Source organism: Podarcis filfolensis (assembly GCF_964270895.1).
Source record: "Podarcis filfolensis genome assembly, chromosome: 12".
Taxonomy (NCBI): domain Eukaryota; kingdom Metazoa; phylum Chordata; class Lepidosauria; order Squamata; family Lacertidae; genus Podarcis; species Podarcis filfolensis.
The window spans coordinates 21,628,360-21,653,432 of NC_139614.1; the positions used below are offsets into that span (position 1 = coordinate 21,628,360).

Sequence of the window (25,073 nt, forward strand, 5' to 3'; positions counted from 1 at the left end):
CATGGAAATTTGTACAGCTAAGCTTTCATACATCATAAAAAAAATCTCAGAAACGATTTTAATTACTCATAAAAGTCTACAAGTATCTTGGAAATATTTTTTCAACTAATAGTGCAATCTTATGCATATTTAACTCAGAAGCAAGCCCTACTGATTTCCATAGGGTTTATTGGAAGTATGCTTGCAAATGCATAGGACCGTATTGCTCTATTTAATATCTTGCCTAATGAAAACTTCTGGAGAACTGAATAGCTTGAGTCACTTTTGTAATGTTTTGGCTACAATAAATGTGTCCCCCCCCCATAGTGGGCTGACATGGCTACCTTTTCCCATGGCTCCATTTTCCAGCTGTGGACAGGAGGTCAGCGCAAGCAAAATGTATTTCCTGACTACCTAATCAAGGCTAAAGATGGGAGTAGGAGGAAGAGGAAAGTCTGTGTGCCCCCTGCGTCCCCATCTTTCCTTTTGTAATTGTCAGTTGACCAAAACCTCCTAGTGTGTGGCAGGAAACAGTTGAGCTAGGAGGAAGAAGTCTCCTCCCTTTTAAGAGGTTCCTACCTCCTATTGTTCCACTGAAGGGAACTTCTAAATCATTTCAGGATGTCCTCTTGATCCTGAATGAAGACAGTGGTATACAGATAGCATCATAGCTAAATAGACCTGGTGATACATTTTATACCTTTTAATGGCTCCAAACATTTTATAATTTGCCCAAAGGCAGCATGTTTAGTTGCGTCACTCTCATAACAATTTGGCTTTTCAATGTTTTAAAGCAAATCTCTAGACCCAAAGCTTTCCAAACTTTTCATGTCAATGACACACTTTTTAGACATGCATCATTTGGCGACATGGTAATTCAGTTTTGCTAGCAAACCAGGGGTTAAACTAACCCCTTTCCCGTCCCAGAAGGAGTGCAGGGAGTGTTTCCACGACACACCTACACACTGCAGTCAACACACTAACGTGTTGCAACACACAGTTTTGAAAGCTTTGCTCTAGACCAGCCTTTCTCAACCTGTGGGTCCCCAGATGTTGTTGAACTACAACTCCCATCACCCCTAGCTAGCAAGGCCAGAGCTCAGGGAAGATGGGAGTTGTAGTCCAACATCTGGGGACCCATAGGTTGAGAACCGCTGCTCTAGACAAAGGCATATTGAACATGTTTAGACTAACTAGTGGAACCAGGGCAATTTTAAAAATTATTTTATTTTATTTACTGTGTTTATATACCACCTTTTCTTCAAAGGGTTCAAAGTACACCCCTCCATTTTAACATCACAACAGCCATGTGAGGTTGGTAAGACTGAGAAAGAGGGAGGGAGGGAGGGAGGGAGGGAGGGAAACAAGATTGTCCAGTGAGCTTCATGACCAAGTTGAGATTTGAACTTGGATTTCCCAATACTCTAACCACTTACAGCACACTGGCTTAGTCACAGTCAATATGCCCCAAAAGTATTGCCCAGGTGCCCAAGTATTGTACCAAGGTGATGATGGACTTTGCTGAATACTATAATTAAAAATCACGTTTGAGAAATGTTTGACTAAATTCATCCCAACAGCATTAGCAAGCTTTTCATAGTTCACTTCTACCTCTACCCACGTCAACATGGTAATGAAAAACCTCCCCTTTATGAATTAGCAATAGACTTCTCTTTTCCTGTTCTCTATCTTAAAGGAGGCCAATAACCCCCATTCAAAGAGCTGCTTCAATAAATGTAGATCACAATATCTGACACAGGGCAGTATTGCCAGGGTGGAATTGACTTCATAGTGAAGTGTTCTAGGCTGGTACATCAAACTGACTTATAACTACAGCTACTCTTTGAGCCCCTGGCAGCTGCTGGTTTTCAACAGCTCATGCAAGCTGACTTTCAGCTGTGCTGCAAAGGGCTAAATTATCTGCGCAACTGCTGATGCCATATGCTGAACTCAGCATGGATCAGCTTTTGGCACTTAGTCGCTATTGCAACCCAATGCCCCAGAGGGAAGACATAAAGAATCATTTCCTGATTCCAATAATAGAAAAGAACTTCAGTGGGAATAAAGAGGCCTAACTGCCCATTCTTTTATCATTGGCTATGGATTGGATCAAGCAATGGCATCATTAGGCAATTTCTACTTCTATTCATTATTCAAATGGTTTTGAAATTCTATCAAAAACAAGTCATTATCACCATCTTTTGATAAATGTATCTGATGACCTTTCAGGGAAAAGACATTATTTTGAAGTATGATTATGCAGTAGGCCTTACGTACAGACCACTGACATGCTCTCTCTAAGCTGAAGTATTTTAAAAGGTCAACACTCATAATTCTTTCCATGTATTCTACCAGAAATACAACAGAAATTAGTTTGGGAGAAAATGCAGGATTCTCCGCCAACTAATACTGTCTAATCCTATGCATGTCTACTCAGAAGGAAAGCCGAATGAGTTCCCAAATGGGTAGAGAGGATCATAGCCTTAACGTGAATATGTGGTTTCTTGCTCTGCCAATGATGTCATTTGCATATTAGACAAAAACATGAAATGCACTGGAACCAGAAATTCCAAAAGCACCTGTTATTTTCACAGCATTTAATTCCTTCCCAACTGATGTAACGGAATAAATTGCTTTCTTACTTGTAACCAAACTAATAATCTCAGCTGAATGTAAGCTCTACATAGTATCAAACCTTTCAATATTACTAAATGCTACACACCATGCTTTAAACATTGAAATATGAGAAATAAAATATGACCTTTTCAAAACTAAAGGTCACGTACAGAAAATGGTCTGATACACAACCACTGCTTCCTAGTGCAATCCAAACTGTCAGCGTTGCAGTAGACTGAATGATGCAATAATGCACCGGGTCTTTTAATTTATGCACTCCTCACTAATGTGTTTAAGTGAAATAAATATGTTTTAGATAGCAATGAGGACATTTTCCTCAAGGGCAGTTTCAGATTATCCCAACAGAACTGGCTGCTTGATGTACGTACAGAGATCCCGTCTTTTCCAGACACTTTTATTCCCTGGGGAAACAGGGAGGAAAAACGTTTTCTTGCTTTGCTATACTTTATTAAATTCTGCACTCATTTAGAAACCTGCACTTTGGCAACTGTTCCTATGAAACCTGTATCAGAAGGGCAAGGACTAGACAGCAAGCAGCTTACTATGCACACTGCCACAGATACATGGTGTACAGCACCAGTGGTCTTGAAAACTGTGGAAATTCATGAGGGAAGGATTGCCTGGTCTCTGCTCTTTAACACCACCACTGCAAATGACCAGGGGGTGAAATGGCAGTATCCAGCAAAGCAGAGGTCAGGTGACCCAGGGACCCAATAAGCCTGCTAGTTGCTCTGTAGGAGGAGCTTGCCACTCAGGACCAAGTCCAAGGTACGACTGTCAAACGGAATCCATTCCGGAAGTCTCTTCGACTTTCAAAACATTTGAAAACCAAATCGTGACTTCTGATTGGCTGCAGGAAGCTCCTGCAGCCAATCAGAAGCTGTGGAAGCCCCATTGGACGTTCGGGTTCCAAAAGAACGTTCACATACCGGAACAATCATTTCCGAGCTTGTGGCATTCAGGAGCCAAAACGTTCAAGTTCCAGGGCGTTTGACAACCAAGGTATTACTGTACTCCTGGTTAGAACGGCTACAGGTTCTGGGTGATGATTACAGTATGGCCTCATCCCCACACCTGCTTGTCTATACTTAGAAAGCACAGATCCAAGCTAGTTTTCTGTTTGCCCCACTGTTTTCCCTGAAAAAAACTGCTCTTTAGCACTGAATCAGAGCAATCTGGAGGAAACTCAAATTGATATTTGCTTCAATTCAGCGGTAAAGTTGAGGTTTTCCTGGGGGAAAGCAGGAAAAGCAGGAATCTGGATGACCCCTAAGTTACAGACGGGGTTGCAGTATGTTGGAAGAATCGGGTTTGCATGCTGGGAGTCCTCCTGGACCCAGTGTTGCTCCTAGAGAGCCAGGTAGAAACTGAGGTCAGGAGTGCTGGTCACAGCTTAAGTGTATGTGCGAAATCACGTGTTCCTGGAACAGGAGGGCTTTTGAAGGGTATCTGCTGATACAAAATGCTGCAGCTAGAGTTTGATGGGGAGCAGGTTTTTGGGACCATGTACCGGTAACTCTGTTATTACGCCAGCTTCACTGACTCGAGATCTGTTTCTTAATCAAAGTCCTAAATCAAAGGGCTCATAATTAGAACCAAAGCTCCTAAACAGTTTAGGACCGGAAAACTGGTTGCTAAGATCACTCCTAGTATAATATTAGAATTTAGCAGCCAAACAGGAAACACAGGCAAAGTCACCTCTGAGCGGCGGTTGTAATGAGGGTTCAATACTATGTTGGCTCAGTTCAATACTGTTTAGTGCTCTCAGACATAGGTGACTTTGGTTAGCAATGTCTCACTGCATTTACGAAATCCGAGCTCTTCATCAGCGTGCTTAAGAAGATAAAGGCTTCATTGCATATATTGCTCATTTAGTATCATCCAAACTAATCCGAGCTTCCTAAGCACAGGTCTGCACTCTTCCCATGTCCAAGTGAGCTTCTCTCCACCCCCCCATGCTTTCCCCATGGAAATCTGCTCTTTAATGTTCTTAGCAATCTGCAGAAAACTCAAATTGCTGTTTGTTCCAATTCGGCATTAAAGAGCAGGTTTTCCTGGAGAAAGCAACAAAAGAAAGTTAGTTTTCAGAAACAGACTGGGAAAGTGCAGACCTAGAAAGCATGGGTCAAAAGTGTGGACGAGCCCTAAGACAAAGATGTTGTGCTCTACAGATTGGGGTACCTGTTCATTTTTTAAAGAAAGCATGCGTAAATCACCACACCCTACTGCTTTATAGATTTCTAGCATCACCCATTTAGGCAGCAATGTAAAATTGCATAGTCTTTTCTCCAGCCAGATCAACTGATGTGCCACAGTGCTTTGACTCATTAACCCTCATGATTTTAGAGGAGACTTATGGGTGGTGCTTGTTGAAACATATTACAGCTTCCACATTCCTCTCTCTGTTAAAAGGCATTGCTTTCATTCTAGGAGACAAATAAGAAGGAAGAATAAAAATGCACCCTCTGACCAAATAACACTGTGCAGTTCAAACAAAAATGAAATGTACTGGGCAATCCTTTCCAAACATGATTTCCATAAACCTGATTAACACAGAGGCTGAAAAGAAGCATGCCGTGTGTGTGTGTGTGTGTGTGTGTGTGTGTGTGACGGTAATGGGTAATCAGAAATCAGTATAAATGGGAAATGAACTGCCTTGGGTAGGTGCACAGTAAGAAAACGAAGAACTGCAAGGTGTGTGTGGCTCAAGTAGTTTCAGAACCGCAAAAGCAGGTCTGAGCTAGAACATCCCAGTAATGTTTTGCTGCCACGTTTTCCTAAAATATTTGCCTTCCATTTGAAAGCCTAAAGCTCTTCCGTTTATTTTAGCCAAAGCTTGCTTAACAAAAGGAAACCGTCATGTACAAAGTAAATTAAAAAGCACAGGCTGCATAATATAAAGAAATCTAATTTCTGCGCTGCAGTGTGTGCTGCATAAATTCTTCTACAATTCACTTGTACTCACTCTGCACTTCTGATCTCACAATTAGTGCAGTCGTATTCTGCTTCCCTAATGCAGACATTAAAGAACAAATAATAGACTTGAATGTAAGTGCTGCTTGTACAGGAAACTCATGGGGGAATTCTGAAGTGAGTCTATTATAATCCACGCTCACAACATTTTATTAACAGTTAAGAATGGAAATAAAAAGTTCAAGGCAAATTGTCCTAACCAGATCATTCAGAAATTTATAGATCCTGACATAGTTCTGTAAGTTTGGTTGTACTACTGCTGCTGTTAACTGAATTTATATCCCACTTTTTCTCCAAGTACAGTGGTACCTCGGGTTAAGAACTTAATTCATTCTGGAGGTCCGTTCTTTAACCTGAAACTGTTCTTAACCTGAGGTACCACTTTAGCTAATGGGGCCTTCCGCCGCGCGATTTCTGTTCTCATCCTGAAGCAAAGTTCTTAACCTGAGGTACTATTTCTAGCTTAGCAGAGTCTGTAACCTGAAGCGTCTGTAATCCGAGGTGCCACTGTAGTTCAAAGCATTATATATCGTTAATCCCACCCATCTCATCCTCACAAGAACCCTTGAAATTATTAGCTGTGATGGCATGTGGCTGTTTTTTCTTTTTCTTTTAATGGTGTTAGATGTTCTTAATGTTTTTTTTTATACATATTCTTAATCGTTTTTAAGCATGTTTTATTTTGTAATTGTATTGTTTTACTGGTTTGTTTTTTGCAGCCCTGGCCTCCTTTGGGAGGAAGGGTGAGTTAGAATGCAATAATAAATAAGTATCAAGTAATGCCTTGCATGTGTGACTGGCCCATTGGACAGAGCTTTCACGTGACAGACAGAACTTCTATATTGCTTAAAACTCAATGCCTTTCACTTCCAGCTTTTCCAAAATGTCAATTATATTCCTTACATTGTTCGACAAATGCCTTTTTGGGAGAAAGCCCGCTTGGTCCCCGTGAATCTCCTCCATCAAAACTCTTTTCAGTCTTTTTGCTAAAATATCAGCAAAGATTTTGTAATCCACATTCAATAACGAGATGGGTCGGTAGTTTTTAAGTTGGGTCTTTTCAGTCTCTGTCTTTGGTATAGGTGTAATGTAGGCCTCTCTCCACGTATCGGGTGCCCTTTTCCCCTCCATAATCTCATTGCAGACTTCCTTCAGAGGTTGTATCAACCCTTCCTTCAAAACTTTGTAGTATTTGGAAGTCAGTCCATCCGGTCCAGGGGATTTGCCCAGCGTCATGCCTTGAATGGCATCTTCTATTTCTTGTGCTGATATCTCCTGGTTCAATATTATCTTACTTTCTTGCGAAACCTTTTTCAGCCCATTTTCCTCGAGGAACTGTTGTATGTCCATTTCTTTTTGCGGCCCTTGTGTGTAAAGTTGTCTAAAGTAGTTCTGAAAACAATTCCTAATTTCCGCTGGGTTGCTTATGTTTTTTCCTTCCACTTCTATATTTGTTACCGTGTTGAGTTTTTGTCTCTTCTTTATTTGCCAAGCCAGTAACTTGCCACATTTATCAGCAGATTCAAAGGTCTTTTGTCTCATTTGTTTAATTTTCCACTCTAATTCTTGATTCATCAGTTCCATATATTGTGTTTGATGAAATTTGATTTCTCTTAGAATCTCTTGGGATTTTGGCTTCGATCTTAATTGTTTTTCCCCTTCTTTTATCTTTTCCAAAATTCTCTCCTTTTTCTCATTTTGGTTTCTCTTCTTTAAAGTATTTTGCTGAATCAAAAACCCTCTCATCACGGCTTTGCTTGCGTCCCATACTATTCTTTTTTCTACTTCAGACCTTAAGTTGATTTCAAAATAGTCTTTCAAGGTTTTTTGGGCCTTCTTGCAGATCTCCTCATCTCTAAATAAGGTGTCATTCATTCTCCATCTGAAGGAACCAGTTGTTGTTTGCCTCATCACCATCTTTACAGCATTATGGTCGGAGAAAGTTTTTGGGCAGATTTCTACTTTTTTTATGTTCGGAGCCATACTGCTAGTCACCCAAATTTGGTCAATCCTTGTCCATGTCATTTTGGCTTCAGAAAAGAAGGTTCCCTCTCTTTCTAATGGGTGTTTTGTTCTCCAAATATCAATCAAGTCCATATTGTCAGTCATTTCAAAAAAAGTCTTTGGTAGTCTTCCATCTTTTGTTATTACCTGTCTTTGTGCCTTGTCCATATTTGTTGAAACTACTCCATTCATATCTCCCATCAAAATTAAGTTGTAATCCATATGGTCCATCAAAATTTCATGCAACTTCTTAAAAAATTCAGCTTTCCCTTCGTTTGGTGCATAGATTCCCACTATCAAATACTTCTCTCCTTGAGATTGAATTTCAATTGCCAAATATCTTCCTTGATCATCTTTAAAGATTTGTTTCGGTTGCAATTTTTCTTTTGCATAGATCACCACTCCTCTCTTTTTTATTCTGTCTGAAGATATAAATTCCTGTCCCAGTCTTTTATTTATTAATAATTTTCTGTGTGCTCTTGTCACGTGGGTCTCTTGTAGGCAAATCAAGTCCAATTGGTCTTTCTTTAAGACATGAAATATACTTTTTCTCTTCCTGGGAATATTTAAGCCGTTACAATTCCAGGTTAGAAGTTGCAGAGCCATGATGGGATTATTTACTCCTTCCTCCTACAGCTCCCTGTTTTTGTTCCTCGTCTGTCGGTGGTACCGTGTTCGTATCCAGTGATGGATGCCCTTGTCCTGGAAATGTCTCTTTCTGTAGGTCTTCTTCGTGTTCTCCCAAGAACTTGTCTTTATCACTTACAGTCTTTATTCTTCTCTTCTTTCCCTTATATTTAAAAGACAAGCCTTGGGGAAATTCCCACCTGAATGGTATGTAGTTCTTCTTCAGCAGTGTCACCAAGTCCTTATAATGTCCTCTTGCGTCCAAGATACTCTTAGGAATGTCTTTAAAAATCTCAATAAAAAAGTCTTCAATTCGAAGGGCTGTTTGGTAGTGCAGGTTCAATATTTTATCTCGCTCCTCCTTTGATCTTAAAGTAATAAGACAATCTCTGGGTCGATTTCTCTTCTGTCTTATTCCCAATCTAAATGCACTTTCTATCTTAAAGTCCTCTTTCTTCAGCTCCTGCTTCCAAAAATCAGAAAATTCTTTTGTCAAATAATCCACCAAGTTCTCTCCTTCCTTTTCCGGCACAAGTCTGATCCTCAGGTTCCTCTCCTTGCGTTGCATATCCTGCATAGAAAGTGCCAGTTCATATTCGTCCAATTTCTTGTAAACTGGTGGAAATTTTTCCTCCGCAGCAGTTGCAATTTCCTTAGCTTCCTCAGCTATCTTTCGTGTTATAGATGAATCTTCCAATAATTTCCCAATTGCTTCTGCATTTGAGTTCACTTTATTCCCTAGGTCAGTTATACTTTTAGTATTTAGGTCAATTTTCCCAGAGATTTCTTCAATTTTTTTATTTGTTTCAGCAACTTGTACTTTAGTTTCAGCAACTTGCAATTTAGTCTCCGCACCTTGCTTTTTTAGTTCCTCCAAAGAGTCATTTATCTTCTCCAATACCTTAGCAAATGATTCTTCTGTAGACATTGCTTTCACTTTTGGCTTTGCAGCCACTATAGTTCCAGAGGCTCCTGTTACAGAAGCCCTTCTTTGCATGAAAGTGTCAATTTTGTATTGTCTGCCAGATCTCAAGGTTGTTTCTTGTAAATCCCCTTTCTCTTTACCATCTGCCATAACAAAGTCTTTTAGTCAAGGTCATTCCCAGACTTTGAAACTCACAAACAAAGTTCTCAAGTTTTAAACTCCACTTGTTGCTGAAACAATTTGTAGGTCCTCTAGAGGGCGTAGAGACAGTTCTATGCTTCTCAAAATAATCCCACACTCTTCAAAAAAGAAGGAATAAAAGTTTCCTAGTCCCTTTCAATTTTTCTTTCCTTTTTCAAGGGGATCCCAGTCAATAGTGTCCTGTAAGTAACTTTGTAATACCACAGAAACAGTGTTTCAAATTGGAAGTAACCAAAGTCAATTTAAGATACTTTTTAGCTTCTTATAACAACAGTCCTTAGCCGGTTCCTTTTCTCCGGCAGTCCGGTCCCAGGTTAAAGAGCAGCGATACTTAATCCAATTTTTTTTAAATTGGCAGGGAAACACTTTTAAAATCTTCTTCCCCCCCCTCCTGCCTTCGGGGGGGGGGAGTTCTTTGCTTTGGTGGTGGATTTCTTAAATCCCACAAGTTTCCTCTCAAGCAGTTACAGCTAGAGTGCCTTTCGCTTTGATCTTGCTACAGAACGGAAAGCAGACTTCCTTTTTAGTGCTTATCCGTCTCGGTGCCCAATTTCTTTATTTTAGAGTCCAATTTATACTTTAGCAGTCAATCCTACTCACGGATAGTTGTTCTTTTAATCCAATTTCACGGGAAGAAGTCAGCGCTCACCGCTAATGGCGACGCGGCTTCGCTTCGCAGGCTGGGTGAAGACGACTCTCAGCACCGCTCCAAGACCCCTCCGCTGCTCCGGAGCCTTTAAAAAGGCTATTTCGCAGCGTCGGGGGGGCGCAAAGGTGCCCGCCGAGTCTCCAGTTCACAGGCAACGCGCCTGTGATTTTTAGGGGTCCCCGCTTCGCCGTAGCTGACAGGACCCGAACCCACGAAGCAGATCTCTCCCGGAGCTCCGGTTGAGATCCGCCATTAAGCGCCGGCGCTAACCGGAACATAAACACTAAAGCTGTTTTGATATTTGTGGATGCCGAGAAAGCCTTTGACAATATTTCTTGGAGTTTTATGTTGAAGAACCTCCGGGGGATGGGGGTAGGCCAAGGGTTTGAGAATGGTATAGGTGCAATATACTCTGAACAGAAAGCTAAACTAATTGTAAACAATGTGGTTACAGAAGAGTTCAAGATTGAAAAAGGGACACGCCAGGGGTGCCCTATCTCCCCATTACTTTTTATATCGATCCTGGAGGTTTTGCTTAATATGATTAGGAGGGACCAGTTGGTTAAAGGGATTCAGGTCGGAGCTAAACAATATAAACTGAGAGCATTTGCAGATGACCTAGTACTTACATTACAAGAGCCAGAAGCTAGCACGAAAAGAGTTTTGGAAATAATTCAAGAGTTTGGTCAAATGGCAGGATTTAAATTGAATAAGTCTAAGACAAAGGTTTTGGAGAAAAATTTGACACAGATAGAAAAGGAAAGGTTTCAGAATGAGACAGGGTTAACTGTGGTTAAAAAAGTGAAATATTTGGGTATAAATATGACAGCTAAAAATGTGAATTTGGTTAAAGATAATTATGAAAAAACTTGGAGAGAAGTGAAAAAAGATTTGGAGATTTGGTCCAACTTAAAGCTTTCCTTGTTAGGCCGTATTGCAGCTATAAAGATGAATGTATTGCCAAGAATGTTGTTTTTGTTCCAAGCATTGCAAATAATTGATAAAATGGATTGTTTCAAGAGGTGGCAAAAAGACATATCTAAATTTGTCTGGCAGGGCAAAAAGCCCAGAATTAAATTTAAGATATTAACGGATTCAAAAGAAAGAGGGGGGTTTGCCCTGCCAGACTTTAAACTTTACTATGAAGCGGCAGCTTTCTGCTGGCTGAAAGAATGGCTACTTCTTGAAAACACAGACATTTTGGATTTGGAAGGTTTTAATAACATTTTTGGGTGGCATGCATATTTGTGGTATGACAAGGTTAAAGCACATAAAAGTTTCAAAAATCATATTGTCAGAAAAGCACTACTAAATGTCTGGGTCAGATATAAAGACTTGCTGGAAAATAAAACTCCAAGGTGGCTGTCGCCAATGGAAGCTAAGGCAGTTAAAAAGTTAAATATGGAGTCCAAGTGGCCAAGATACTGGGAAATTTTGGAAAAGGAAGGGGACAAATTGAGATTGCAGAGTTTTGAGAAATTAAAAGGGAAGGTGAGAGACTGGTTTCACTACCATCAAATAAACGAAGCGTTTAAACTGGACAGTAAAATTGGCTTCCAGGTGGAAAAATCAAAATTGGAGACAGAACTGTTAGAACCCAGTACTAAGAATCTGTCTAAAATGTACAATTTGCTGCTGAAATGGAATACACAAGATGAAACGGTTAAATCGGTCATGATTAAATGGGCTCAGGACATTGGTCATAATATCTTGTTTGCTGATTGGGAAAAGTTGTGGACCACCGGGATAAAATTTACGGCATGTAATGCCTTAAGAGAAAACATTATGAAAATGATATATAGGTGGTACATAACCCCAGTCAAGCTTGCAAAGATTTACCATGTGCCTGATAACAAATGTTGGAAATGTAAAGAAACTGAAGGTACATTTTTTCATCTTTGGTGGACTTGCCCGAAGATTAAGGCATTCTGGGAAACGATCTATAATGAACTTAAAAAGGTATTTAAATATACTTTCCCCAAGAAACCAGAGGCCTTTCTCTTGGGTATTGTCGGCCAAGGGGTGTTAAAGACGGATATAACTTTCTTTATGTATGCTACAACAGCAGCTAGAATACTCATTGCGAAGTACTGGAAGACGCAGGAACTACCCACACTGGAAGAATGGCAGATGAAGGTGATAGACTATATGGGCTTGGCAGAAATGACGAGCAGAATCCGAAACCAGGGAAGAGAAGCAGCGCAAGAAGAATGGAAAAAATTCAAGGACTATTTAAAGAAATATTACAAAGTTAATGAAAGTTAGAATGATGTTGGACTGGAAAGTAAATGGTTACTATTAGTAATGGTTAAGACAAGGAGAATAAGGAAGAATAGTCTAAATTTAAATTAAAATAAGGGAAGATTTGCTGAACAATCAATAAGAATTTGGAATACAGAAAGGGGAGGCATGAGGAAGTCGGGGAAGATGGGATATGAAATTAGGATATGAAATGATACATGTTTTTTGTTTCGTTTTCTGTTTTTTGTATGTTTATGTTCGTTGTATTGTGTTTAAATGGAAAATAAAAATATTATATAAAAAAAAAAAAACTCAATGCCTTTCAGTGCAATCTGTTCATAGATTTGGCTGCCAGTCATCCAACAGAGTAATCAAGTAATGCCTAGGTCAGGGGTCAGCAACCTAAGGCCCATGGGCCAGAAGCGGCCCGCGGAGGTCGTTTGACCGGCCCATGAGCCGCCCCCAAACCAAGTTGCTTGCTCGTGCGCTGCGCTAAACCAGGGTGGGGACTTGCTTGCGCGCCACTGGAAATTGCGTCTGCGCACGGCAAAAAGCGCGTGTGCAGACGCCCAAAAATCGCAGGCGGGCGCACTCACAATCCAGCCCACACAGGGATCTCCATGGGACCGATCCAGCCCAGGCAGGATAAACCTTGCCGACCCCTGGCCTAGGTGTACACCAGCCCTAAATCTCTTTGCTTGACCGTAGAAAGGGCAATGCAACTGCAGGTAGAGGGAGGCACAGCCAAAGCAATTTAAAGAAGGCAAGGTTGACTGAAGCCACCAGCTGTCTGTAAGGAGCAAGGTGAGGCAAGAGACATCAAACGATGCAACTGGCAGAGAGGTGGGCACAACACAGTCCTTACCGCAAGTAATTACAGGACAGGTTGTTCGGAATTAAGAACAGGGGCAGGTTCTGACTTGGTTTTACAGTGGAGTCTGATGCATTATAAACTGAGTCAGGAGATCTTAGCCCCAGAAGTGGCAGCCAAACGGCTCCATGGACTGTCTGTGCACTGGCAGCAGGCAAAGGAAGTTTGCTTGAGCAAAAACAGAAAGCTAAAATACCTGCTTTTGGCCAATGAATGCTGTTCTATGAACTCTGGCAGAACAGATGCCAAGCATGATTTTGAAGCAGGAAACATACGTACGTGTGTGTGTGTGTGTGTGTGTGTGTGTGTTAGACAGATAGATAGATAGATAGATGATTGATAGATAGATAGATAGATGATAGTTATATGAGTTATATGAGATATATGTTCCTAATCAGGGTCTTTCAAAAGCCCCCACAAACAGCAGCTATGCATGACTCAGGAAAATTCACAGGGTGAAAAATGAGGCCAGCACTTAGTCCTCAGGGGGCAGTCTGGCCCTGTGCAAATATTCTAAATACACAGGGGAAAATGTGTTTAATCATTACCTCTTTGTTTAACAAAACAGGATGAAAACTTAATCTTTGTAGTGTAAGGGAACTTCAAGTGATGTGGGAGTGAACTCTGCCATTTCCTGACGATCCTTGTCCCAGAATTGCTGATGTAAGACAAGAACAAAAGCGCACACAGTTAAGTGTGTCCAACTGTTTAGAATTTCAAGGGGGTATCTGATAAAAATCAAACTATTGTATTCGGTTTCATTGTTAATTGCTAAACAAGATGACCTTTGTTGTTATTAAATATTTAGTGATTAATGAATGGAATTTGGCTCTTTCTATTATTTCAACCTACATTCTCTCATACATTTATGATAATTTTTAAGAGTGTTGATCTGGAACTTCCCTCATTCAGGGAGTCAAAAACTTGCAATCATTTAATTAAATTTCTGCAAAATATGATAATACAGAGAAGATTTCCTTTGAGGATTAAGAATAATTATATGCAAATTTGCATTTAAAACGATAGCTAAAAACAGCACAAAGTATGAAACTTACACCACTCAGCCTGCATGTATTACTTCAGGTCAATGATATCTCACTTTGAGCAAAGACAATAGAGAAGTAAAGAAAACACAAAGCATTTGCCGACTTTTTTTAAAAAAATATTTGCCTCAGCTGCAAGTTTTAAATTCTTGCATCCATTTGCAAAAGACTAGCCAGGTAAGTCTTTTGTTATACTGCAAATTCCTTTCGCAATCTCCCCCCCCCATCGTGATCTGCCATCCATTACAAGCAGGTAATCCTTCTGCCTTCTTGCATTCTTCTACGGTCAGTTTTCAGTATCAATCTGTATCTTCATTGTCTTCCCCATCTCCTTGCTACCACCAAGTGTCTATACTTCCATGCATTGGCTCCCTAGACTTGAACACTGGTTTAAACTTTGGAACATAAGGGTGGTCATACCCCTTGTGTGTGTTTGCCACTCTGAACTCTATACAGTAATCTTATTGCAACATGCTGCTGACCCTGGTCCTGAGCAATGCAACCTTCAACCCTGCTATTTGCACAGATTCAAAGAATCCTTTCTCTTAAGGTAAAGGGGCTCCTGACCATTAGGTCCAGCTGTGGCCGACTCTTGGGGTTGCGGCGCTCATCTCGCTTTATTGGCCGAGGGAGCTGGCATACAGCTTCCGGGTCATGTGGCCAGCATGACTAAGCCGCTTCTGGCGAACCAGAGCAGCACACGGAAATGCCGTTTACCTTCCCGCCTTTACCTTCCCGTTTACCTTCCTATTTATCTACTTGCACTTTTCCATGCTTTCGAACTGCTAGGTTGGCAGGAGCAGGGATCAAGCAACGGGAGCTCACCCTGTCACGGGGATTCGAACCGCAGACCTTCTGATTAGCAAGTCCTAGGCTCTGTGGTTTAACCCACAGCGCCACCTGTGTCCGTCCATCATATGTACCTGCTTTATTAATGGCAGCTGAAGACTGATACATATTTATGGACAAATGCTCCAGAAAACAAAGTTGTTGTTAATTGGAAAATTCAATGGAAATATTGCAGTTCTCAAGTAGGACTGCATTAAACGGCCACCCAATTTACTTGAGGGGGGCATATGCAGTGCTTAAGGCCTCATCCTGTTGACTGCCTTTCTTTCCCTGACATTCCACCCCTTCTCCCTTTTATATTACAGAGTTCTTTTCTCTCTCTCATGGTCAGTCTCAGAGAATCAATGATCTTGCTAACATCACTGAGGCAGCCTTCAAGAAGCATTGCCCAGAAATGAGCATATATGTGTATTATCTTTCAACACAATTCCTGGGAAAGAAAAATCACTGAAAGGACTGCTTTTTTATTCTTTGGAAATGCTTCATCAAAAGTGCCTCCCTTTCAGTTTAGCTTTCACTGTAAGTCCTTCTATGTTGAATTACAAATCTTCAAATACGTTATATTAAAAAAATGCCTTTTCTTCCCTTTCTCCCTTTTTGTTATTATTTCTCAGCTTCACAGGATCTTTGGATGCTGCCTGTTTGAGGCACAAAAAGCAACTTCTGGGGGATGGGTACAGCAGGTAGATGCACAAGACCCACTGCAAAATGGATTGTACTGTGCTGATTGTACTGTAAATCCTTTGGAAGCACAATGTCCCTGCTACGTATTTGAAGCTAAATAAAATGGATAAAACAGGGAGGGGAGACCTGGACCATAAAGAAGGCTGATCGCCGAAGAATGGATGCTTTTGAATTATGGTGCTGGAGGAGACTCTTGAGAGTCCCATGGACTGCAAGAAGATCAAACCTATCCATTCTTAAGGAAATCAGCCCTGAGTGCTCACTGGAAGGACAGATCCTGAAGCTGAGGCTCCAATACTTTGGCCACCTCATGAGAAGAGAAGACTCCCTGGAAAAGACCCTGATGTTGGGAAAGATGGAAGGCACAAGGAGAAGGGGACGACAGAGGACAAGATGGTTGGACAGTGTTCTCGAAGCTACCAGCATGAGTTTGACCAAACTGCGGGAGGCAGTGGAAGACAGAAGTGCCTGACGTGACCATGGGGTCACGAAGAGTCAGACACGACTAAACGACTAAACAACAACAACAACATGAACTAATCTTATGATTCTCAGTTCTGGTAGGCATATTGGAGTGCAGACAGCATACCTGCCATTTATCTTGCGAGATATTTGTACGCTAAAATCTTGACATTCAAGTAGGGAAGGAACCCTTGCGAAATGCCCAAATTCAGCCTCATCTCTCTCCTTTTCTCTGCCTCCTTTCTCCTTTTCTCACACTTATATCTGTTCCTATTCCTCTGTTAATTACTTTGTTCTCCTGTCTCCTTCTCCCCTTTCTTTCTCATCTAGTGCAAATCTCAGGGCTGCTGGAAAGGAGGAGCTAATGCATGATGACAGGAAAACCGGAAATAAGAGTTCTTCCCTTGCCAGCTGTACTTGCTAACATCTAAGGCCAGGAAAGCATGTATATAAGCCCTTTGTACAGCCAGAGAGGGGGAGGGATGAATGCCAGTCTTTAAATGCATTTCAAAACTTTGAAAAAACTACAGCTCTTGCTCAGATATATAAAGATCATTTAAAATGTAGGGCTGCTTGATTTTTAATGAAATGTTTAAAAGGATTCCCACGTCAGTTCAAATTACCAGACATGTACACACATACACGCCAGCAAGGAAATGGGATCCGTACAAAATGCTTCTCTATTCTCACCACTTCTCCTATTTAATTAAATCCAAGCCCATTTGCATTTCTCACATTTGCATGAACTTTGTACTTCAAAGGCTGATTTTCTGATTAGTGCAGCCTAGCTCCCATTAGTTGTATAAACAACTAGGAACCGAAATCAGAGCAATCTGTCTTGACTTAATTTTTAGTCTCTGCATAGGGAGTTCTTCACAATCTCTTCCCTTGTGGTTTGTTTCCTTTGGTTTGGTGTAATTAATCTTTGATGATTTGCCCATCTAGTATGGTCTTTACTGAAGAAAAGGGCAGGGTTCCTTTTCCCTTCCAGTAGGAGCAAGTATTTTGAAGTGGTAAGAAAATCGGGGTAAGAAATTTAGAGTAAGTGGACTGAAATTAATTCAATAAATATAAAGTTTTCTGAGCCATCGTTGATCTGCTCCAGATAATTTTGTCCACAAAATTACATGAGGGAGACTTTGTTGGTCTTTAGCTCAAATTAATTTTGCTCATCTACAGCACATCCCAATGTAATCTGAGCCAATTACAACTTCTTCCAGCAAAAAAATACAAAGGCGAGGGCTAAGAAGGCCATGCAATTCCTGGTTTCACTTTTCAGGAGGAGGCAACACAGAATAATTTGCATGAAAGAAGTCTGGATCAATTACTCTTTCAAATCATTGCCTAGTCTCCATTTATAAACATCAGAACCTAAGAAGAGCCTGCTAGAACAGGCCAATGGCCCATCAAGTCCAGGCTTCTGATTTCACAGAGGGCAACCAAATGCCTATGGGAAACTCCCATGCAGGATTCAAGCACAAGATCCCTCTCCCCTCCTGCAATTTCCAGCAGATGGTATTCGGAAGTACTGTACTGCTGCTTCCAACTGTGGAGAACCCAACAAAGTAGGGAAAGGCCTGTTGCTTAATAGCACTTCAGAGGGGACACTGGGTTTTTCTATACATATTATTTAAATACAAAAAATACGCAACTTCTGAATTAACAGGGGATATCAGTGCACAGTTCGATGAAACTGGCCCGTGCAATAATTCCCTTCATTTGAGCTCTTGTTAATTAAAGACGCCGGAGGAACTCCACCCAATTTCCTGCTTCCCGCTACCCGGCTAGAAGAAGCACAACAGTAGTTGTATGCATGGAAGCTATGCAAATGTACTTGGGATACAGAATTTCTGTTTCATTAGCAAAGGAGTTTGATTTTTGAAGGCCGGGGGTAGGAGGTCAATGGAAGAATGAACAGGATTATGTTTATAATTGCAGGCCTTTATGGAATTAGTGCCAAGCTCAAGGTCTTAAGCTGCATTACACCACACATTCTTCAGTGCTAAACCTGTAAGCCTAGAATTTTATTATTTACTTCCATACTGCACTCTTACCAGGGCCCTCGACTTACTGATGGAAAAGCTGGGAAGATTTAGCAAGAGAAGGAATAATAAGCATCAAGAGTTTTGAAATGGGCATATTCATTGCTCAAGTACTAGAGCGCATTCTGTTAATCCTACACACAGGTTCCATCATGAAAATAGCCCTGAACTCACAGATCTATCAACAATAATACATTAATTGGTTGGCTTCTAAAATATTGTGCAATATTTCGTCATTCCTTTAGCTACTGTATAGCCTCTGGGATTTGGCTACTTTAAATATATTTGTTGTTTCTGTTTTTTGTTGTTGAGGTGATAGCCTGGGTAATGGGCCACTGAGAGAGCAAATGAAGGGGCAAATGGGTAGCCCCGCCCCCTCCAACTCACAAATAGTTAGAAAGACAAAAGCAAAGTCGAGAATAGGGAGTTTGTGGAGAAAATGTGAGCCAGAAGAAAAGCAGCAAGCTGGAGAGCCAGAGAGATTATTGATTTCTGTTTGAATCCAAGGCTGTGGCTACTGGGAAGCAAGGCACTCTTGGGGTGTGAATGCTATGAACCCCTCCATCATAGGCTCCGATTGTATATATGTGTATATAAACCATATATCATAAAGACACCAGAGTCTCTGTTGTACCTCATTCCAAAGGAAACATGTACCCTGGGTAAACTCCTGGAACCCCCGGAATCTCGTGCCGCTCAGAGATTGGGGTGTCATGCAAAAATATACATTGCCCAACAATGTGGTCCACAGTCTACAACATTCAAAGACTGCATACCTTTTACAAAAACATTCAGAAGCCATGTCAGATTTGAAGAGGCAGCTCTCAGAAATGCAGAAGAACAGCATGTAAATACATAATTAAAGGATGCTGCTTAACACGGTGCATGATTTTCTATTGCACAATATGCATGTAGTCACACTAAACATTTGGCAGTCGTAATGTACAGAGAACTGCAGCAGGGCTCACAGGACGGACCTAGTCCTGGTTACCATTATCACTAAAACCAGAAGCAGTTTGGCGTTGGTTCTAGGTAACAACCAACAGTCACAACCAGGCTTTGCATAGAACAAAACACAAAGAAAACCAGCACACATGAACCAGTCCATGCTGCAGGCAAATTGCCGGAAGGTAAAATAAATAAATAAATTTATTTCAGTTATTTAAAAGTAACCTTTCTCAAAGTTGCATTGCTTATTTGCACATTGTGGTTGTTATGAAATGAAGCCGTCAGCAGAACTCACATTTTCAAAGTGATTATGCAAAGATAAAAATTCCACGAAGCTCTGTATGTGTAAGTAAAGAATAAATCGAGCACAGCACATCAAGTCTTTCTTCTGAATCACAACTGAAGGCATGCGAGTTATACCAGAAATGTCTCCAAACCTAGTCAAATATTGAGATGCCAGGATTTACCGAACGAACATTGTAATTCGCTTGGCAGATGTCAATTTACACACACACATTTCCCATCTGCAGATTTTGCAAATTAACATTCACATCCTAAGCCTTGAAATACCAACAGATGAATGTGTCATCTGTTCCAGAAAGCAATACGGTTCCATGCAAATGCACTGGCATAAGTGGTCAGGGTATGTCAGGATCAACCAGGAGCTTCTTAGGCTATGTGGTGATGTGCTTCCTGGCAAACTACTCAAGGCTGAAAAGCAGAGGAAGAAATGGCAATACAGTACTGCTCTCCCAGGGCCCCAGCATATCAGGTTGGCAACACACTGCAGGTAGCCCATTGATTCTTCCTAACCTGGCTTAGCTATAAATATTTATAGGTCAGGTCAAAAGATAAGGTCTAAAACTCCTGCTGGCCTGGTTTGCACATTGCTTTAAATCAGGAGCGGAGAACATTTCTAGCCCAGCAGGCCAAGTCTGACCTGCGGGTACAGACATCAAGAGAACTTCTTTTTGCCTGTAGAATTCGGAAGCCCTTCTCAAAGTGCCATATTATGCAGCCATCAGCAGCCCCGTTGAGAACACTGTACAATATAGCACTTTGAGAGGGGCTTCTGAAGATATTGCCCCTCTCAAAGCACAATTTTGTCCTGATCTTTGGAGCGGGGCTTTGAAGGAGTCTGGTTTGTTTCATCCCTGGTATACTGAAGAAAGGAGCAGACGAGGAGCAAAAAGTGTGGTCTTTTCCACAGTGTGAACAAGTATACAGTGGTACCTCTGGTTATGAACACTTTTGGTTACAAACGCTTCAGGTTACGAGCTCTGCTAACCAGGAAGTAGCTGCTCCTGGTTGCAAACTTTGTCCCAGAATGTGAATGGAAATTGTGCGCCAGAGGTGCACACCCAACGGGAGGCCCCATTAGCGAAAGCGCGTCTCAGGATAAGAACGGTGTCAGCTTAAGAACAGACCTCTGGAACTAATTAAGTTCGTAACCAGAGGTACCACTGTACTGCTCATCCGTGTTAAACCATATGGTTAATGCAATGTATGAATCCGGACACCATTTCCCAACCTGTTTCCTCCTTTCCAGTTCCCACTTCCTGCACTTTTGACAAGCTCATAGGCTTGCGCTCTCGCTCTCTCTCCCACCTACCCACCCACCCATCCATATACAGATACAGTGGTACCTCGGGTTAAGAACTTAATTCATTCTGGAGGTCCATTTTTAACCTGAAACTGTTCTTAACCTGAGGTACCACTTTAGCTAATGGGGCCTCCCGCTGCCGCCGTAGCACGATTTCTGTTCTCATCCTGAAGCAAAGTTCTTAACCCGAGGTAATATTTCTGGGTTAGCCGAGCCTGTAACCTGAAGCGTCTGTAACCTGAAGTGTCTGTAACCCGAGGTACCACTGTACAGGTTTTCTCTGCTGTGTTTGGGCTGCCTAGCTGGCTACTCCTGAGATGTTCTTGGCTTTAGTTCCTCTTAGTTCCAGCTCTTGCGATGAAACCACCTCTGTACCATCTGACTGAATACACCACTTTTGGGCTACCCTTTGCTAAGGTTCACTCATCAGATCATTTTTTAAAAAAAAATCATTATTAAAAAAATTATCCTGCCCTTCCTCCCAAAGGAGCCCAAGGCAGAAAATACACAAGCATTAAAACAACTGAAACATACTTTAAACAACCGCAATACAGATGCAGGCTGCGCTCACTTGCCTGCAGCCCAGTGAAACAAGAGGACAAGCTTGTAAAGGGAGTGTAAATTTAAACTCATTTGTTTGTAGCAGTTTGCTCCCCGGTGATGAATTGGGTATACTTTGTGTTGCATGACCCCTACTGAAGTGGAATGTCACGAATTAACATTCTTTAAATATTATTTCTCAGACGTGTGTGTGTGTGTGTGTGTGTTCTATATCTATATTCTATATCAGAATTCCTGACACATGTCATCTGTATAGGGTGGGAAGCAGGGATGGGAGCTTTAGCCATGAAAACAGGCTGCAAGAATAATAATTCGTATAAACAAATGAAGTGAAATATACTTCAGTTCCATTACCATATGTGAATAGTCTGGTTTGTCTGAGCCCAATGAGGTGATGTTGCAGCATGATTACAATAAAAAGCAGCCATACCTGTTCTTGAGGTGCATGCATGCTGTTACAAGTCAGCAACTTAGATTTATATGCGCAATTACAAAAGCACAGAGAGAAAAAATGACACTCCTTTCCCCTCAATGTGCTCCATATGAACATATGTGTCATACTGTTCAACATTTGAACTAGGGAAAACTACATATATTTCGGAAGACAACGAAGCTTTTCCCTACCTCTGCATACACCAGGCCTGCCTGGAATTACTTAGAATATTGCCTGAATGCATTTAGGGAAAAAATATTGCCAAAAGTGTAAGTGATAATTGAGGGCTGCTTTTGCTTGCTTTTCCTGACGCAGTTAATCTCCATGAAGGGAAAAACGTGTGTTGTATCATGTAAAATGCATGAGCGTTTTTTGAAGGAGTTGCTGCAGGTATCACTTGTCAAATTTGTGTACCCATGACACAAAAAAATATTCTGCAATTCATGTATGACAAAATATATACTATCCCCCTACACAGAGATTAAGCTGCTCCATGTTGCAGCCTCCAAAGTAGCCCTTAACTGCTCCCACAGGCTTTAACCAGGCACACTTACTTGAAAATCAGTCCCATTGCTGTCAGGAAGACTTAACTTCCAACTACATGTGCTTACGAGAAGATGATAGTACATTAATATGCTTATGAAGAACAGCTGGAGTTCTGGAATAGTCCTTTTAATGCCACTGACATTCTATGACAGGCTTCCTCAACCTCGGCCCTCCAGATGTTTTTGGCCTACAACTCCCATGATTCCTAGCTAGCAGGACCAGTGGATGCTGGGAAATGTAGTCTCAAAACATCTGGAGGGCCGAGGTTGAGGAAGCCTGTTCTATGAGCTGCTGAGCTGAGACATTATTTCCTAGGGCTAATGCCAACCCAAAAAGTTAGGATACCCTCCTGCATCTGCACTTGGGTCCAGAATAACCAAAAATCTGGTGCAGTAGCAACCGTTATTATTAGTGCTGTTAAATTGCATCACCTTCAATGCCCACTGCCCTCAACCTCTGCTGAGGCAAACCAATAATCTAATTTGGATATGTGGCAAGCAAGAAATCCAATGCTGGGAGCATCAATATGCTTCTTTGTACATTCTCTCCTATGCATTAGTCCCATTGGCAAATATATTCTAATCTCTTGTTAAGGAGGAGTACTTAAATTATGAAAACCAGTCCTTGCCACATACTAATACTAATGTGTTTACTACATTGGTAATTATTTCAATTTCCCTGAAAGCATTTACTCTAACAGAAGCAGCAGACATGGCTCAACTACCTTTGAAAGTTTCCATCTGAAAATGGTAATAAAGGAAAACTGATAATTCAGATATATCTGATTCAGCTGTCAAACACTTTCCCCAGAAATATCAAGGGATGAAGACTGCATTTAAATGCTGTGAAAGAGACCTAAACTGCAGATCCTATTACAGAAAATTCAGAACGATCATATTGCTCTTAATGGATTCAAATCAATTTCTTCCAAATAACTTTTATATATTCTGGAACACAGAAGCTGTAATGACATTTTTAAAGAAAGCTATTTTCCTGAGTATGACAAATTTGAACATCTGAAAGGCAAGAAGTGTTGTTTGCTTTATGTAAATTGAAAAAAAAAGAAGAAGTGTTTTACAAAGACTTTAACTACAGCTTTGTTAGTTTCTCATAGAATCAGAGAGTTGGAAAGGACCCTGAGGATCATCTAGTCCAATCCCCTGCAATGCAGGGATAGACAGCTGTCCCTTACGGGGACCGAACCTGCAACCCTGGCGTTATCAACACCATGCCTTAACCAACTGAGCTGCCAATTCAAACAACTTTTTAAAAGCTAGGGTGAAACCATTTTCCTGCACCAGCTCTTAATCAACTGGTACCTAGTATTGGTCCTAATTAATAAATTGCTAACATCATGAAATAACAAGCTCCATTGATTCAGTCAATGAAAAGATAAAGCTTACTGGTTGGAAGCATAGTTTAGTGTTACAAGAAAAAAGGGAGAGCCTTAGATTGTCCTCTGGTGCAGTTCGCAAGCTTTTGCTTGCACTTTAGATTAACTACTGCTTAACTACTGTTCACCATGTCATTCATGCTTTAATTTTAACCATGGTTTGTTGAAACAAGCCAATGCTAAACCATAGTTTAAGAACATGGCTTGTTTCAACAGTCATTGTTAAGATTAGCCACAGTTTAGGCACTGCAGGCAACTTTCCTATGCACCCAAACCCTGCATTAGCACAATGCTCAAAGACTAAGGCGACAAGGTTCCTATCATAAATATCTGCACCAGCAAATCTATGTTCTATACTGGAATAATCTTCTTCTTTGGTGATCGCTCGAAGCCGAGTAAGATTGTCTTCCATTAACACTGTCTTAATGATGGGTCCATAAGTGACTGGGGTGGCCAATTCTGGATCCACATATACTTCCACAGTGGGAACATAGGTTTCTGGGTGGGTGTTGATCATGGTGAGGATTTGCCAAATGTGCCTTCCTCTTAGCCCTTTTTGTCCTCAATTCATGTTTCTTCAAATTCCATGATGCCTTTGGTAGAGGCTATTCTCCAACTGGAGTGTTCATAGGCCAGTGTTTCCCAATTATCTGGGCTTATACTGCATTTTTAAAGATTTGCCTTGAGAGTGTCTTTAAACCTCTTTTGTTGTCCACTGGTATTTCGTTTTCCATTCTTAAGTTGGGAATAGAGTAGTTGCTTTGGAAGACAAAAATCAGGCATCTGAACAACATGACCATTTGTGGTCTAACAGAAGAATCCATTTGTCAAAAGCTTTGGATCAAGGAGTATTGCTCCATATATGTTTGAATTATATGGAAAATATTATATGCCCTTATCCTGTTGCCATCCAAATATTCCATTCATCCCCATGGTGTGCATCATCTTTAATTATGTAATTACTTAACATTAAGCATCAAAAGTTACCATTTTCATTAAAACATTTCAGGAGATGAGATGCATGACACTTAATTCCATTACAGAATTATTCAAGAAAGTACTTCATTCAAGGATCAGGGGGGGAAAACACTTGTAATCCAATGAGTCTTCACTCTAATTTTAGTAATGGATATATAATTTAATTTCAGCAACGTAGATAAAAGGGCACTCAAATAAAATTGGTACCAATGGAGGTGTCTTTATAAATGCTATGAACAACAGCCCCCGTTTCCTTTATTCTCATCTTACAAAAACTTTCCATCTTATTCAACAAACTAGTATCTCCAGTAACAGCCAAAATAATGGGGGATGTGTGGTATATCTCAAATGGAAAAAGTCACTAAAGCAGGGGTCAGCCGTGGGCTGTGGGCCGGTCCACCGTCCCTCAGACCATGTGGTGGGC

At 41.0% G+C, this 25,073-nt stretch overlaps 1 protein-coding gene and 1 long non-coding RNA gene across 3 annotated transcripts in view; one reads left to right on the forward strand and one right to left on the reverse strand.

Annotated features, from left to right (window-relative positions):
• Window positions 1–25,073, reverse strand: part of CHN2 (chimerin 2) — a 147,911-nt gene that overhangs the window by 102,699 nt on the left and 20,139 nt on the right. The window lies entirely within an intron of this gene.
• LOC310745860 lies at window positions 13,520–17,934 on the forward strand. Its single transcript, XR_014540398.1, has 3 exons — window positions 13,520–13,770; window positions 15,305–15,518; window positions 16,488–17,934. It is a non-coding gene; the product is annotated as an uncharacterized lncRNA (long non-coding RNA).